The 17,436-nt window shown below is 41.3% G+C and overlaps 1 protein-coding gene across 5 annotated transcripts in view; it reads right to left on the minus strand.

The window, feature by feature from the left end:
• zbtb47b (zinc finger and BTB domain containing 47b) overlaps nucleotides 1-17,436 on the minus strand; it is a 284,439-nt gene that overhangs the window by 159,202 nt on the left and 107,801 nt on the right. Inside the window, exon 2 of one of the 5 annotated variants that reach the window (XM_073055029.1) lies at nucleotides 14,140-14,262. The exons of the other annotated variants lie outside the window; for them this stretch is intronic. The gene's annotated coding sequence lies outside the window, so the exon portion shown is untranslated. The remainder of the gene's footprint in view (nucleotides 1-14,139; nucleotides 14,263-17,436) is intronic. 5 annotated transcript variants of the gene reach the window in all.

Raw genomic sequence — 17,436 nt, forward strand, 5'->3', positions numbered from 1 at the left:
ATGTGGTTGCAGTAGCATTTAATGCCTATTGATAACCTCCCTTGATATTTATAACTATTTCAGAGAACAGGTGAGAGTCAACCATAAGTAGGCTGGGTGTCAAATATAATCCAGATAAGGGCTATAAATTTAACTCCCCCAAAGACAAGAACAAAACAGATGACTGATTGGTAACAACTTAGTCTTCCTGGTATCGAAGAGGTTTAAGTACTCCAGGTTTATTTAATTCAATGAATATAAATTGCCCAGCAGCAACAAGGTAATTTAAAGTAGACGCTTCATATCCACAGTATAGCTTGCTGGATTACCAGTGTATAACTGAACTCCAGTAATCTAGCAGGCCTGATGACTAGATATCCGGCTCACTCATCCCTCAAGTGAACCAGGGGTTCAGGGTGCCAGGGTGCAGTCAGAGATACAGTACTTTCAGGTTTAGAGATAAAGCACACTAACAGGCCCTTCTGGTCCAACAAGCTCGTACTGTTCAATTACACCCATGTGACCAAATCACCTACTAACTGTACATCTTTGGGAAATGGGAACACCCAGAGAAAACCCACATGGTCACGGGAAGAACATGCAAACTCCTTACAGACAGTGGTGGAATTAAATACCCCAAGAATTTGTTCTTGGCTGAGTGTTCCATCTCCTCCAGTTAGATTGGAGAAGATAGAAAAACAGACAACAAACTTGCTGATAGCTCATGGTAGTGAAGTAACTACAATTAAGGCTTCAAAAAAAACAAAACAAAATTGCCTTGATCCCAGATTGTAAAATCCAGCTTTAAATTAATGGTTCTCAAGAGGAAAAAATAAAATTTGACTTTTATTTCTGTCCAAGTTCAGTATTGGCAGAGTTTGTAGAACACGTCAGAAAAAAGGTGTGGGCTACAGACAGTGAAGGTCTAAGGATTTAATAGGACTGGATCAATAAGAATTATGGGCAGAGTTTTGTGCGCAGTTCTGGTTGCACCATGACAGGAAGAATGCGGGGGCTTTGGAGAGGATTCAGAAGTCAAATCAAATCAAGTTTATTATCATTTAACTACATACATGTATATTGCATATGTAATCATATAATGTATATAGAAATGAGACATTTTGACAAAAAGATTTACTAGGATGGAGGATGGACAAACGGATTGTTTTCTCAAGAGCATTAGAGACTGAGGGGAGACTGGACAGAAGTTTATAAGAATTAGAGCAGAGAAGAATGAGGGAAATTTGATAAGAGGTATAAAAAATTATGAAAGGTATAAGAGATAGGTCATTTGCCTCATCACGTCTTCTTCCCCCATTTGATCATGGCTGATTTCCCTCTCAAATCCATTTTCCTGCTTTCTCCCCATAACCTTCATACACTGACTTTTCAACCTTAAACTTAAATTTACCCAATAACCTGGCCTCGACAGCTCTGTGGCAATGAATTCCACAGATTCACTGTCATCGAGCTAAAAAAAAAGTCCCCCCTCATCTCCCTTCTAAATGGACAACCCTCTATTCTGAGGTTGTGCCCTCTGGTCCTAGACTCCCCCATCAGTGGAAACATCCGCCCTCTCCATATCCACTTTAGATAGCACAAATTGCTACAGATAGGGTACATGCAAGTAGGCTTTTCCATTGAAGTTGAGTGCAATTATAATTAGAGATCATAGTTAAGGGTGAAAGGAGAAATGTTCACGTAGAATATGAGAGGGTACTTCTTTACTGAGAGGGTGGTGAGTGTATTCAACAAACTGCCAGCAGAAGTGGTGGATGTGAACTCGATTTCAACATTTAAGAGAAATCTGTATAGGTACATATATGGTATGAGTATGGGGGTTGCTATGGTCTGGGTGCTGGTCAATGGGTCTAAGCAGTGTAACAGTTCAGCACAGACCATTGTGGTAGATAGATAGATACTTTATTCATCCCCATGGGGAAATTCAACATTTTTTTTCCAATGTTCCATACACTTGTTGTAGCAAAACTAATTACAAAACTATTCTATGACTCTAAATAGACAGTCAGGATCTTCCCCCGCCCCGGAGTAGAAATGTCAAGATACTACAATGCATAATTTAAAAGGAAAAAGGGTGAAGTTTAACAGAGATGTGCCAGCAAGTTTTTTTTATTTTATACAGAGTGGAATGGGTTGCCAAGGACAGTGGTGGAAGCTGATGCAACTGGCACATGATATGCAAGGAATATAGGGAGGAAGATCGTGTGCAAGTAGAAAGGATTAGCATCATGCTCGGTACAGACATTGGGCCAAAGGGCCCGTAGCTATACTGATCAACATTCTGAGTCCCAGTCTAGAAACTTGGAGACCAGTGATGTGTGCTGTGCAGTGCAGTACTTAGGGAATGAACTTTATCAGAAATTCCGATGACACATACATCAGTAGGAAAGAAAGCTATGAAGAGGACATAATGTACCTACAAACTGATAAAGAGTACAGGTTAAGTGAATGGGAAAGGTTCTAACAAGTTCAGATTCAGGTTTATTTAAGATTCAAGGTTGTTGAATATCAATTCCAGTACACAAGTGAAAATGAGAATGAAATAAATTGTCATTCTGGATCTGATGTAGCTCAAAAAAACCCCACAATAAATATAGTGTTTTAATATTTTTGTTCTGGGATCTTCCCCCTTCTTTCTCAGTCCTGAAGAAGGATCTCGGCCCAAAATGTTGACAGTTTATTCATTTCCATAGATGCTGTCTGATCTGCTGAGTTCCTCCAGCATTTTGTGTGTTTTGTTATAAATAAATACATAGTTTGATTGTACGTCCATAAAGTGATGCTAGGCACAGGAGTGTCTGTACACAAGGTGCCTGACAGGAAATTATGAAGTAGTGGTGGTTGGAGGTGTGGAGGGGTGGGTTAGTGGGTGGAGGTGTTGATCAGCCTTATTGCTTGGAAACTAACTGTTTTTGAGTCTGAGGTCCTGGCGTGGATGCTATGCAACCTCATCTCTGATGGGAGTGGGAGGAACAGTCTATGAACAGGGTGGGCGAGATCCTTTTCTGCACCTTCCTGTATACACATCCTTGATGGTGGGTAAGCTGGTGCAGGTGATGTGCTGGGCAGATACACTGAAACATGCTATCAAGATCTTGAAACAGAGGGGATGTGAAGAGGATGTTCTCTCTTGTGGGAGAATCTAAAATTAGACATTTCTGTTTAAAAATAAGTAGTCATCCACTGAAGACACTTCTCCAGGGTCATGAAACTTCAGAACTCTTTCAAGGAGACGAAACAGTCTTGGAACATTTGTCAAGCAGCGGTAGATAATTCTGTGACACACACACGCACACATGAAGGGAAAAAAGGCGGCTAGGAATGTCAAGCTGGGCTTGCAGTCAGCACAGACGTGACCTTGTCAGATGGCAGCATGCTGAGGGTTTTGCTTGCCTGCTCCCGCCTATAATTTGTATTTTTGCACGGGTGGGCGTAGTGCTGTGACAGAAATACCAAACTCAAGCTTCATATCCTATTTAGGTGCATCTTTGAGATCATCCCCCACTAATGTCTCTATATGTCAAAGATAAACTTCTTAGTCATATTGTGGCTCTTGCACTTTACTGCCTACCTGCAAAGCATTTTCGCTGTAACTGCAGCACTATAAAGATTAGCTTTATTTGTCACATATACGTTGAAACATACAGTGAAATACATTGTTTGCATCAACAACCAACACAGCCCGCAAGTGTTGCTATGCATCTGGCGTTGACATAGCATGCCCACAACTTAGTAACACTTACTATGCACTGCCAGCAACAGTGGCAGAGGCAGAAACTATAGGGTCTTTTAAGAGACTCTCAGATAGGTACACGGAGTTTAGAAAGATAGAGGGCTATGAGGCAGGGAAATTCTAGGCAGTTTCTAGAGTAGGTTACATGGTTGGCACATTGCGGGCTGAAGATGTGCTGTAGATTTCTATGTTCTGTGCTTTATATACTAACCCGAGTGTTTTTGGAACATGGGAGGAAAGTGGAGCCACCAGAGGAAAGCCACATGGTCACAGGGTGAACACACAAACTCCTTACAGATTCTGGCAGGAATTGAATCCCAATCGAGATCGCTGTAAAGCATTATGTTAACTGGAACACCACCTTGCCTGCCCTGCACTATATTGTTACTGCTTTCCCCCTGTACTGCAGGGAACGCTTGTAAAACTAAGCTTTCTCACTGCATCTTGGTGAATGACAATTCCAGTGTCCATCACTTCACATATTAATTGGTAATCATCACACCATTGTATTGCCTTATTGGCAGCCATTTTCCTTGCTTCAGGCTACAATTCACAAACACTTCCTTGGCTCAAAAGTCGGAACTGCAAATGTTTCTGTTTCTTGATTCAAATTCAGCAAACCCCGTCAGGAATGCACTATGGATACTAGGTGAAAAGTTCAAACTTGGTTACAATAGTCTTCCTCAGTTGGAGAGCTTGCTGACACTTAGAAAAAAGAACAATATTTATCAGGCCAGTGTTATGGAATGCTACTGTGTATTGTTTTTTTTGGGGGGGAGGAGATTGCTACAGAGAAATAAAACCATTAAGGATGAGTTAAGGGCTAGATTTCAATTTCAACCTCAGATTTTGTGCTTTTAAGGGCATTCTTCAAGGAAGCATTCGGCAAATGCTCTGAAATAATTACTTATAGGAAACTGCTGATTCTTCAGTGAATGTTCAGCGACACGTCACATACAGCATGACATACATTCCACACTTCCAAACCTCCTACGGCACATTATTTGCCGAGACTTTTTTTTAAAAACCATCGCAAGTGCAAACCAGGTGTGGATTCCAACGTAGCAAAAGCAATACAGAACAAAAAAATACTGAAACAGCCATAAAATACCCAAGTGAGCAAAGAAGTTAATCTAGCCATTAAATTACTTTCAGATGACAGCAAATCTGCCAACTAGAATAGGAAGGAAGTTTGGTCTCTTAACCCTATCGGTTATTATTTTTCTCCCAGAGGCACTCCTTTTAACATTAAGCTAGCTATTAAACTAATTATATTTCTCCAAAAAAGTATCAACCATTTTAAAGGAAGGCAGTATTTTTATACTTCTCAAAATTTGGATGAATGCTAAAGATGTTTTTATATTCGCCATTAGAAACCTTAGTTTAAAAATCAATCTCAAAAATCTGCATTTTTGTTCCTATGCTGCAGGAGTTCCCAACCTGGGCTCCACAGACCCCTTGCTTAATGGTACTGGTTCATGACGTAAAAAAGGTTGGGAACCCCTGCTAAGCTGTATCATGTTAGTTAAGTCCAACTGCAAACACCAGTTCACTAGTCTGGATTCAAGCAACACAGGGCAAACAGACGAGAACCACAACCACATTGTCTAGGTCGGCCACCCCTCCAAACTTAGTCACCAGAAAAGAATAGCACTTGTAAGAGAGACTACTGTGACGCCAACAGTCACTCTGAGCAAGCTGCAGAAATCAATGTCTGCAACTGGAGATGAAGTTCACGGCTAAACAATCTCTAAGGCCTTGGCACAATAAAGATACTTATGGATGAATGGCAAAGGGAGCAGCTCTGGTTTAAAAAAAGCACACCTTTGCCCATAAAGATTTTGCACAGCATCACCTAGAAGATTCTGTAAGGATGTGGAAGAAGTTCTTGTGGTTAGATGACTCTACAATGGAACTTTCTGGCCCCAACACTAATTGGTATGTGCGGCATAAATCTAATACTGTGCATCAGCCAGGTGACACCATTCCTACTGTAAAGTATGCTGGATCATGCAATAGGAATGGTTTTCAGCAGCAGAGACTGGAAATCTGGTCAGGACTGATGGGAAATGAATGCTGCCAAATACAGAGATCATGGATAAAAACCTGCCAGCCCCTCCCAGAAAGCTCAAATTAGGGAGAAAGTTCATCTTTCAGCAGGACAATGATCAAAGCACACTGCCAGAGCAACCACCGAGTAGCTTCAAATGAAGAAAATTGATGCCCTTCAGAGGCCATCAATCTTGCTCCGTCAAATTATGCAACACTCATAGAGATTTATCCAAAAAGACTACGGCAGCAATAGCTGCAAGAAGAGGTGGTTCATCTGAGCAAAGTGGCGATGAATACTTTTAAACTGCTGACATTTCAATTCTTGAATGTCTTTGTTTTTCATGCTTTACAATCTTCCCTGTTTTTAGGCTTTACTGTGAAAAAAGCGTGCGATTCACAAACAAAAATTCTAAGTTGATCAAAACCCCTGGTTGTAATATTAATTTACGTGTACAAAGAGTTGGGGGCCGAATACTTTTACAAGACACTGCATGGAACCAGCTACCAGAGGAAGTGGTGAGGCAGATATGAGGGGTGATTGATAAGTTCATGGCCTAAGGTAGAAGGGGGTCAATTTTAGAAACCCTGGCACATTTATTTTTCAACATAGTCCCCTCCTACATTTACACACTTAGTCCAGCGGTCATGGAGCATACAGATCTTGGACCTCCAGAAAGTGTCCACAGCAGGGGTGATTGATAAGTTCGTGGCCTACAGTAGAAGGAGATGAATTATACAGCTCTCGTTACATGCAGTTCAACTTTGAGTGATTAAGCAAAGTTTGAAGTTAATAACTCATCTCCTTCTACCTTCGGCCACGAACTTATTAATCACACCTGCTGTGGACACTTTCTGGAGGTCCAAGATCTGTTTGCTCCACGACCACTGGACTAAGTGTATAAATGTAGGCGGGGACTATGTTGAAAAATAAATGTGCTAGGTTTTATAAAATTGACGCCTTCTACCTTAGGCCACGAACTTATCAATCATCCCTCGTACATTAACGACCCTTAAGCAGTAGGTGGACCGTATGGTTGGCAAGAGTTTAGACCAGGTGTTCCCAACTTGGGGTCCATGGACCCGTCGATTAATGGTAGGGGTCCGTGGTATAAAAAAGACTGCGAATCCCTGGGTCAGAGGGATATGCACCAAGTGCTGGGAAATAGAATTAACTTGAATATGAATGTACATCTCGGTCAGCATGGACGTCCTGACTGAAGGGCTTTTTCTGTCCTTTACAACACTGACTAAAATGATATGCTTTTAAATGAACAGATTTTTCTAGTTTTCTAATATCCTCAAAGCACCCTTTAACAGAATACTCTTCCAACATCCATGGAACTTCAGAGCAGAATTAGGTCAAGGCAAAATGATCAGGAGAAATGGAAAATAAAGATTTAAAATTTCAAGATTTGCTTTAGGGAGGATGCAGAGGAAATTTACCAGGATGCTGCTTGGATTACAGTGCATGGCTAATGAGGATAGATTGAGCAAGCTGAAGCATTTCTCTTTGGAGCGAAGGAGGACAAGTGGTGACATGATAGAGGTGTACAGAATGATGAGGCATAGATCAAGTCAAAAGCCAGAGACTCTCTCCCCAGGGTGGCAATGAGGAAGCACAATTTTAAGATGATTAGAGGAAAGTATGGGGGGGGGGGAGGTAACATCATAAATAAGTTCTTTACATAGAGTGGTGGGTGTGTGGAACATCCTGCCGGGGGTGGTGGTGGAGGCAGATACATTAGGAGTGTGTAAGAAGCTCTTGGACAGGCACATGGGTGATGAAAAAATTGGAGGGCTATGTAGGAGGGAAGGGTTACACTGACCTTAGATTAGGTTAAAAGGTTGACAACATCGTGGGCCGAAAGGCCTACACTGTGCTGCAATGTTCAATGTTAAGATCAAAATATCTTGTTTTGAAGTGTCTTATGTAATTTGATTCTCTTTTGAGGCTCATTTAAATTTTCATGAGATTACTGTTTTATTGGTATTAAAAAGAATACACAGGTTAACTGGAGAAATAAAGTTTAAAGTGATCATTGGAAACGGAGAATACTTTAAAGGGTATTCTTTACAGTATTAAAATTAACAACTCCAGTCACAGTTTTTTAATTAACACTAATCTTACGTTCTCTGAGGGAGGCATGTGATACTTTATGCTGTACGGTGAAGACCACTTACTATCTGGCATCTTTTCAAACTGCATGATCAGCAAATCTACTGGATAACCTTGACTCCTGCCTACATATTCTCCACTGCAGAGGGCTGCAGTGGTTTTCTGTTTGTTGTCAATAACTGGTGGCAAGGTTACCTTCCCTCAGTACAAACACGGACTGCTCTCACTTAAAGATCCTGTTCTCTGGAAAAGTGTAAATGTCAATCTCTAGGAGAGAGCCTGAGGCAAAGCAAGAAAGGACAGAGGATTTGAAAAGAGACCAGGTCGTCATTTTTGGATCCTTCCATACATGGAGATTTGTTCGTAGGTCACAAAAGCTTTTTCAGAAATAAACCGAAATACTATGACCATGGGCACTAGCCTCTCGAGCATCGAAGACATCTTCAAAAGGAGACACCTCAAAAAGGCGGGCATCCATCATTGAGGATCCTTATCACGCAGGACATACTCCCTTACTATTACTACCATCAGAGAGGAGGCACAGGGCCCTGTAAACACACACTCAATGTTTTAGGAACAGCTTCTTCCCTTCCACCATTAGATTTCTGAATGGACAATGAGCAATACCTTACTACTTTCCCTCTCTTTTGCAGTACCGACCGACCACCTTGAAACCGGCAATCAGTAATCCTGTCCCACCGCTGATACGGAAATAATTTTCGCCAGTCTTACTTCAAATTTCCCCAGTCGCCACACCAACCTGTCATCATCAGCAGAATCACCCGTTGGCATGGTCTTTAAAAGAGGCAAGTCGTTCCTCTGTGAAATTCTGCATTTATTTTTATAATCTGTGCTTATCTAGCCCCAGTCATATCTTCATGAAATAAAGGAAGTTCTTCTCGTGGTGTAAAGCAACACACACCATATATTATCTATACAAGATAAGGTGGAAGTTCTGAAAAAACTTGACAGTGGTGTGTCTATGAAAAGCATATGCAACTTGATTAACATTGGCTCTTCCTTAGTTAAGAAACAAAAAGAAAATTTACTCTAGTTCTTTGTTGACAGTGAATCAACAGAACAGCTGTGCATAAGGAAAACAATGAAAGGTGGAAGATCAAACACGAGGAAATCTGCAGATGCTGGAAATTCAAACAACACACACAAAATGCTGGTGGAACACAGCAGGCCAGGCAGCATCTATAGGGAGAAGCACTGTCGACGTTTCGGGCCGAGACCCTTTGTCAGGACTAAGGTGGAAGATATTCACAACAAGATGAAGTTCTCAAAGGGGTTTACACTCCACATCAGCAAAGGTGTAGAACTGTCTGAAGAGACGCTGAAGGAAAAAGCAAAACTATTTCAAAAGATCACGTCACTGTGTTGGGCTGCTTTAACGCTGGAGGTGTAACTAACAGGTGTCAGTTGTTAGTCATTGGCAAAAGTTTACGCCCCAGAGCTTTCAAAGGTATAAAGCAGTTTCCAGTGATTTACCATGCCAACAAAAAAAGGATGGATTACAATTGACATTACATTAGAATGGTTTGAATATTAGTTTGTTCCAGAAACGAGAGTTCACTGTGACTCTGTTGGTCTGGACAAACATTGTAAGATACTGCTGGATTGCTCTGTGCATCCAAAAGCAGAACTCTTGGTAAAGAGAAATGTTTACAGTATCTACCTAACACCTAATGAACATTAATTCGACTCCTGGACAATGGCATATAACGTTCCTGAGGCTAATTATCGCTCCCCATTTTTTAAAGTGGCTACTGAATGCAACTGACTCTTGTAGACCAGTACAGGAATTGTGAAAAAATTGCTTTTCATTTATAATTTCTATTTTCTTTATTATACAAGGGTGAAGTGATCATCAAGTGGATTAAAAGGGTTTATTTGATCCTAACCTAACCACCTGTGATTCGTCAATATCACTAATCTGGCACTGCACAGGTCCCAATCTTTTGGATTTGTTGTGGTTAACCTGTATTTATTTATATTTCTTCTTACTGCATTTAATAGTATTTATGTATTGCACTATACTGCTGCCACAAAACAAAAAAAATTCAGAACATACATCAGTGATATTAAACCTGATTCTGGTTTCAAAGCACAAACACATTAGGGTGAAGTTAGGGATGACGAGTGGCAGCATAGTCACACAGCAGTTAGCATTAATGCTATTAAAGCTCCAGCTGTAAGACTGGGCTTCAATTCCTGCTGCTGTCAGTAAGGAGTTTGCACATTCTCCCCATGACTACATGGGTTTCCTCTGAGTGCTCCAGTTTCCTCTCACGTTCTTAAGGTGTACAAGTTAAACACAGAACATAGAAAACCTACAGCACAATACTTTTGGTCCACAATGCTATGCTAAACATGTACTTACTTTAGAAGTTACCTAGAATTACCCATAGCCCTCTATTTTTCTAAGCTCCATGCACCTACCCAGGAGTCTCTTAAAAGACCCTATTGTACCCGCCTCCACCACCATCACTGGCAGCTCATTCCATGCACTCACCACTCTGTGTAAAAATCTTATCCCTGACATCTCCTCTCTACCTACTTCCAAGCACCTTAAAACTGTGCCCTCTCGTGTTAGGTTATGGTTAGTGAGTTGTGGGTGTGCTGTGTTGGAAGTGTGGCAACACTTGCAAACTGCCAACACAACCTTCGCATATTTGATTTGACGCAAACAACGTATTTCACTTTATGTTTCGATGTACATGTGACTAATAAAGCTAATCTTTATCACTAAAGGGTAGACACGTTTTATGGTCTTAGCAAGAACATGTTAACTTGGCAGATGAGAGATACTGAGGCCTGGTAGAGAAAAAGAAGGAAACGTACAATACATTCAGGCAGCCATGTACAGATTAATCTCCTGACAAATACAAGTAGTTTAAGATGAGGCTTAAGAGGGAAATCAGGAGAGCAAAAAGAGGGCATTAGATGGATTTGACAAGCAGGATTAAAGATAATTCCAAGAGATTCTTCAGTTATATTAACATTAAAGGGTGACAAATTCCTCTTACAGACCATCAGGGCTGCCTATGCATGGAGGCAAGGGAGATGGATGAGATTTTTGATATCTGTTTCTCCTCTGTGTATACTAAGGAGGAAATCAAGGATGCCAAATTAATGAGGATGATAAGCAGAGTCTGAGAACATTTGCACATTTCAAGGAAGGAAGCATTTGCAATCTTCAAGAGCATTAAGGTGGGAAAAGGAGCTGTGCCTCAGGAAAGCAGTGTCCATCATTAAGGAGGTACAGAAGCCTGAAGGCACACACTTAGTGATTCAGGAACACCTTTTTCCCCTCTGCCGTCCGATTTCTGAATGGACATTGAACCCAGCAACACTGCCTCACTACATTTTCTTAAATTTCTGTTTCTGCACTACTCAACTATTTAATCAACTACTCAACTATACATATACACACACACCTACTGTAACTCAGTTTTTTCTTTATTATCATGTATTAAAATTGTACAAATTTCACAACATATGGCGGTGATATGATTCTGATTCTGAAGTGCAACTCTGGATCTCATGGGAGGTCAGTGAAGAAATCACAGAGAGCCTGGTTGCTTTGTTGTTAGGCACTGGCGAAGTTCCCAAAGACTAGAAGGTGACTAATTTTGCAGCGAGGGCATGCAAGCGAACTACAACCCAGTGAACCTGACTTCAGTCGTAAGAAAATTACTGGAGGGAATTCAGAGGAACTTGGATAGTGAAGGCATGATCAGAAATAGTCACTGTGGGGGGGGGGGGGGCAGGGGTCATGTCTTGCAAATCTTCTTGAGTTTTTTTGAAAAGGTAACTAAGGGGATAGATGAAGAGAGGGCAACGGATATTGCCTATATGGACTTTGAGGGCTTTTACAAAGTCCTGCAAGGCAGGCTGTTCTGGATGCATGGAATTCAGCGGAGCTAATGGAGTGGATTCAGAACTGGCTCAATGATAGGAAGCAGAGCGTGATGGTTGAAAGTGGATTTTCCAACTAGAGGTCTGTGACAAGTAGGATGCCCAGGGGCCAGAATTAGGACATTCGGCCTATCCAGTCTGCTCCACATTCGATCATGGCTGATTTATTTACCCTCTCAATCCCCATTCTCCTGCCTTCTTCTCACAAATTTTGATGCCCAGACTAATCAAGAACCTAGCAACCTCCACTTTAAATATACCCATGACTTGGACTCCACAGCCGTCTGTGGCAATGAATTCCACAGATTCACCACTCTCTGGCTAAAGAAATTCCTCCTCATCTCTGTTCTAAAGGGATGCCCTTCTATTCTGAGGTTGTTCCCTCTGGTACTAGTCTCTCCCACTTTTAGAAACATCCTCTCCCTGTCCACTATCTCTCCCAAACCCCAACAAATATCTGTGTAAATATCATACCACAGCACTTCCATGAATCAAATAAAAAGGCATAGAATGAAAGTGATTCTCAAAATTGACATTTTTCTTTAAAAAGAAGTGATTACGATCTGGAATACACTGCTCAGGGAACAGTGGGAAATTCTGGAGTGAACACTAAACAGGTATTTGTGTAAAGGTGTCATCTCTACAACGATAACATGAATAATCCCCAATGGTAGTTGAGCTGAATCGAGCTAACAAGCCTGGTATTTTAAAGAATAAAAATGAGTCAGCAACTTCACTGCCAAAATCAAAAATTGTCAAATAAATATCAATGGTGCAGTTAATTTCTAAGCTCCCCAAACAACTAAAGCAATGAAGACCAAAGTACAGATGACACCCTTACATGAACACATGTTTAGTGTTCAGCCTCCTTCCAGAATTTGAACATGTGGTCTAGATTTGACGGTGGACTGTTTTTCCTTTCCGGCAGGGAACTGATCAAATCCTTTTCCAGGGGCATGGATAACGATATTTGAATTTGAGGTTCTGGCACAGGAAGCGATTTAGTCCCATTGCCTTCCCTGTCAGTACCAGTTTTAGTTTGCTTCAAATCTCATCAGCTGACAACAACGCGAGAAAGAAACTCTTCTTGTGAAAGGATTACAGTGCAGGAACAGACCATTTGTTGTGTACATTCTTCCTCTTACCCCTATCTAACCGAACCAGGCCTATCAATCATTAGGCTGGTCAAGGGTAAACTTGAAAGGCATTTGATGCAAAATTATATCTAAATTATTCTCATTAATTCAGCAAACTATCATGCTTCACAAATTGACGGTTGTGTTATCAACTGTTTAGAACATAAAACCATAAGACATGGGAACAGAATTGGCCATTCTGCCCAAAGATTCTGCTCCGCCATTCCATCATGACTGATTTATTATCCCTCACAAGCTTTCTCTTGCCTTCACCTTTCCAGAGGCCTTAATTATCAAGAATACATGAACCTCCTCTTTACATCTACCCAATGACTTGGCCTCCTCAAATTCCGCAGATTCACCACCTTCTGCCTAAAGAAATACTCTATAATTTCTGATCTAAAGTGACATCCTTCTATTCTGAGGCTTTGCCCTCTGGTCCTAGACTCACTCACTGCAGGAAACACCATCTCCACGTCCACTCTATCGAGCCCTTCAATAAAAAAATGGGCTTCAATGAGACCCCCCCCATTTTTCTAAACTCCAGTGAGTATAGACCCAAAGCCATCAAACGCTCCTCGTACATTAACCCTTTCATTTGCAGGATCATTCTCATAGATCTCCTCTCAAATGCCAGCACATCCTTTCTTAGGTAAGGAGCCCAAAGGCTGCTCACAATGCTCTGAGCAAACACGAGGAAATCTGCAGACGCTGGAAATTCAAACAACACACACAAAATGCTGGTGGAACACGGCAGGCCAGGCAGCATCTATAAGGGGAAGCACTGTTGATGTTTCGGGCCGAGACCCTTCGTCCTGACAGTGCTTCTCCTTATAGATGCTGCCTGGCCTGCTGTGTTCCATCAGCATTTTGTGTGTGTTGTCATAATGCTCTGAATGTGTTCTGGCTAATGCAGAGCAGATTCCCTCCAGGTACATAAAAGGAAAACTTATATTTGAACATTATCTCATGACATGAGGCATATAAGAACAGATCACTTCCTTTCAACTTAGAGTCATAGAGACCAGACGCAAGGAAGGCCTTTCACCTACATCAACCATCTATTTACACTGATCCTGTTTTATTTTGCTCACAATCCCATCAATTCACCCAAGATTCTAACACTTAGCTACTTGCTAGAGAGCAACTTACAGTGGTCATCACAGACATACACCTACCTTTTGGAGGAAACCGAAGCACCCAGAGGAAACCCGTTGTTCACGGGGACAAGTGTAAACGCCACACAGACAATACCCCAGGTCAGGATTGCTCTTCGGGGCTGGACTTGAAAGTCAGCGGCTCTAGAACACAAGAAGACAGCAGGAATAGGACAACACACACGAAGTGCTGGAGGAGCTCAGCAGGTCAGGCAGCATCAATGTTCGGAAACTAACAGTCAACGTTTCAGGCCAAGACCCTTCATCAGGACTGGAAAGGAACGGGGCTAAAGCCAGAATAAGATAGACAGGAGGGGAAGGAGTACAACCTGGCAGCTGATAGGTGAGATGAGGTGGGAGGGAAGGGTCTCAGACTGACGCTTCATTATTTATTTCCCTCCAAAGATGCTGCCTGGCCTGCTAAGTTCCTCCAACATTTTGTGTATGTTGCTGAAGACTTCCAATGTCTGCAGAATCTCTTGTGTTTACGAGCAGGTAGTGGGCACCAGGCCCCACAAGCCTGCCTCACCATCCAGTCCAATAATGGGTGAATCTATGCTAGCCTCTACTCCTCTATGTAATCTCCCCATACCTCTACATGTGACATGGTTACAAGTATCAAATAGGGCAGTTAATTAAATAGAAATTTGAAAAAACTAGATAAATGACTAGACTTTTCCCTGATGGTATTAGCTGAGGTAAGGATGTTGGTCAGAACTGATGAAAGTGTTTCATTACCAATAGTGACCACAAGATACTTATTAATGGCTTGATTCAAGGGTTCAAAGCAACTTTATTCACCATATATTGTACATTTACACATATTAGGAATTTGCTGTGGTATGTTGGTCAGGATGCAGCATGGAAAAATAAACGACCTTAAACTATGAAGAACTATATAAAAAAAGTTGCTGGTTAAAGTACAGATATGGAATAAAATGTGCATAAGTAGCAACATGTATTTACACTGTAAACAACATTATATAAAAAGTAGTTTAATGTGTTTACAGTGCAGTGACAGAGGTAGAAGATTGAGGGGGATGGGGTAGCTAACTAGAATGGTTGATCTGATTAAATGCCTGATGCTATGATGTTTTTGTTCAGTTTAACAGTCAGACTGTCTGATGGGGGTTCCATCTACTTCTCAATCCAAAGATAGATTGTACTGCATCAACTATTGATGCTTGAGAAGTTGGGTCCTGTTGCTTTCCAACTGAGAACCATGAATTAAGGTTGTATGGCTTGATGATCATGTCACAGGACCAGCAATCTCTTAAACTACTGATCTAGAGAGACACAGTCTAATCCTGCCATAACAGCTGGCGAATTTAAATTGTTAGTTCGCTCACTAGTTTGTTCATTCATTCATTAAAATTCAGTAGTTTGAAAAGGCTCTCAGCAACAGAAATACCAATTTCAAACCATGTCCTTGACGTAAGAGAATCCACCATCTTAATCCACAGTTATATGCAGATCCACACCCAAAGCAATGAGGTTGACTCTCAAGAAGCTTCCACACTTGGTTGGAGCAGACCACTGCCCTAGAATCTACTCCATTATTTAAGACATGACTGATCTTCCATCTCAATACTTCAATACCATAACCCCAATCTTTACTAACACCCCAAATGTCTTTTCCTCTCAAATGTATTTATCAATTTGGTCTCCACCTCCTTCTGTGGCACAGAATTTCCACAAGTCTACTAGAACACTTCCTAATTTCAGTCATAGGTGTTTTGACCGGTCACTGTAACCGACTATAGAACCCTCAGCCATGGAAAACACCTTCCCTGCACGTGTAAGTTCTTCTCTATCACAGCTTTGTTCATCTCAATGAGATTTCCCCTTATTCTTCTAAACTACAGACTAGTCGACTCTTTCTCTGCCCATGCAACAGTCCTTCCAATCCCTGAATCAGTCCAGCGAATTATCACTGCAGTCCCTCAAATTGCAAGCGCTCCTCAGGCAAGGAGATCAAAACTACACATAATATTGCAATCTCACAAGGCCTTTTATAATAGTAAATGCCCAGCAAACGCGCAGTTTAAACAATCAGGATTGGGTACACTGTTCCCTCTCAGCTGTGCGGGTATCTGGCTGCACAGTAACTTGCTCCTGTGTATATAGCCTTTGCAGTCACACAGCTGGAATAAAGTCAGATGAGAAAAAGCTTAAGAAACATTAAAGGTTTTCTTGGTTTACTGTATTTCATTATACCCTTCAATTGTTAAGTAAAATCAAAAGTATGCTTCTCAATTCCATTCTAAATATTCATAGTATGCGTATTACCCAGTTTTCAGGCCAGGTAAAGATTTCCAGCCCCGGCTGGTCCATGCAGCTATCAAAAGAGGGAACATTTATGTTGTGCTAGTGAGTGACACCACACACTCTATTAGAGTTCAGTAAAAAGTAACCCAGACTTGGTGATATGTGTTTTTTTTTGTCTATTTGGTAAGATGTGATTAAAGATTCACCCTTCTTTCCCAGTACTGATGAAGAGTCTCAGCTCAAAATTTATTCCTCTCCATAGATGCTGCCTGACCTGCTGAGTTCCACTGACATTTTGTGTGTTTATTGCTCTGGATTTCCAACATGTGCAGAATCTCTTAGTCATAGAACACTACAGCACAGATACAGAACCTTTGGCCCATCTAATCCCATCGACTTGCACCTCGACTATAGCCCTACCCCCTATCCATTTACCTATCCAAATTTCACTTAATTTTGAAATCAACCCCTTGTGTTGGCAGCTCAATCCACACTCTCACCAGCCTCTGAGTGAAGTTCCCCCTCGTATTCCCCTTAACCCATGACCTTTTGTTGTAGTCTCACCCAACCCCAGTTAGAAAGAAAACAACTGCCTGCATTTACCCTATCTATACCCCTCATGATTTGGTATACCTCTACCAAATCTCATCTCAATCCTCAAGCCCTGGCAATATCCTTGTAAACTTTCTCTGCACTCTTTTCAATCTTAGTTATATTTTTCCTGTCGGCAGATAACCAAAACTGAACACAATACTCCAAATTAGGTCTTATTAACATCTTAAACAATTTCAGCATAACATCCCAACTCCTGTACTCAAAACTTTGATTTGTGAAGGCCAAAGTGCCAGCAGCTTTCTTTATGATCTATGTAAAGACCTTGTGACACCACTTTCTAGGAATCATGGTTCAATTTAAAATTACAGAAAGCATATGGTATACCTCACTAATGGCTAAAATGTAATAATTCCACGTGCTGATCCATGCCCTAGGCTCAGCTGCCTTTCCTACAATGCTCTTTGTATTGAAATAACCACAGCTTAGAACATTAGA

The sequence above is a fragment of the Hemitrygon akajei genome, chromosome 8, assembly GCF_048418815.1.
Source record: "Hemitrygon akajei chromosome 8, sHemAka1.3, whole genome shotgun sequence".
Lineage (NCBI taxonomy): Eukaryota > Metazoa > Chordata > Chondrichthyes > Myliobatiformes > Dasyatidae > Hemitrygon > Hemitrygon akajei.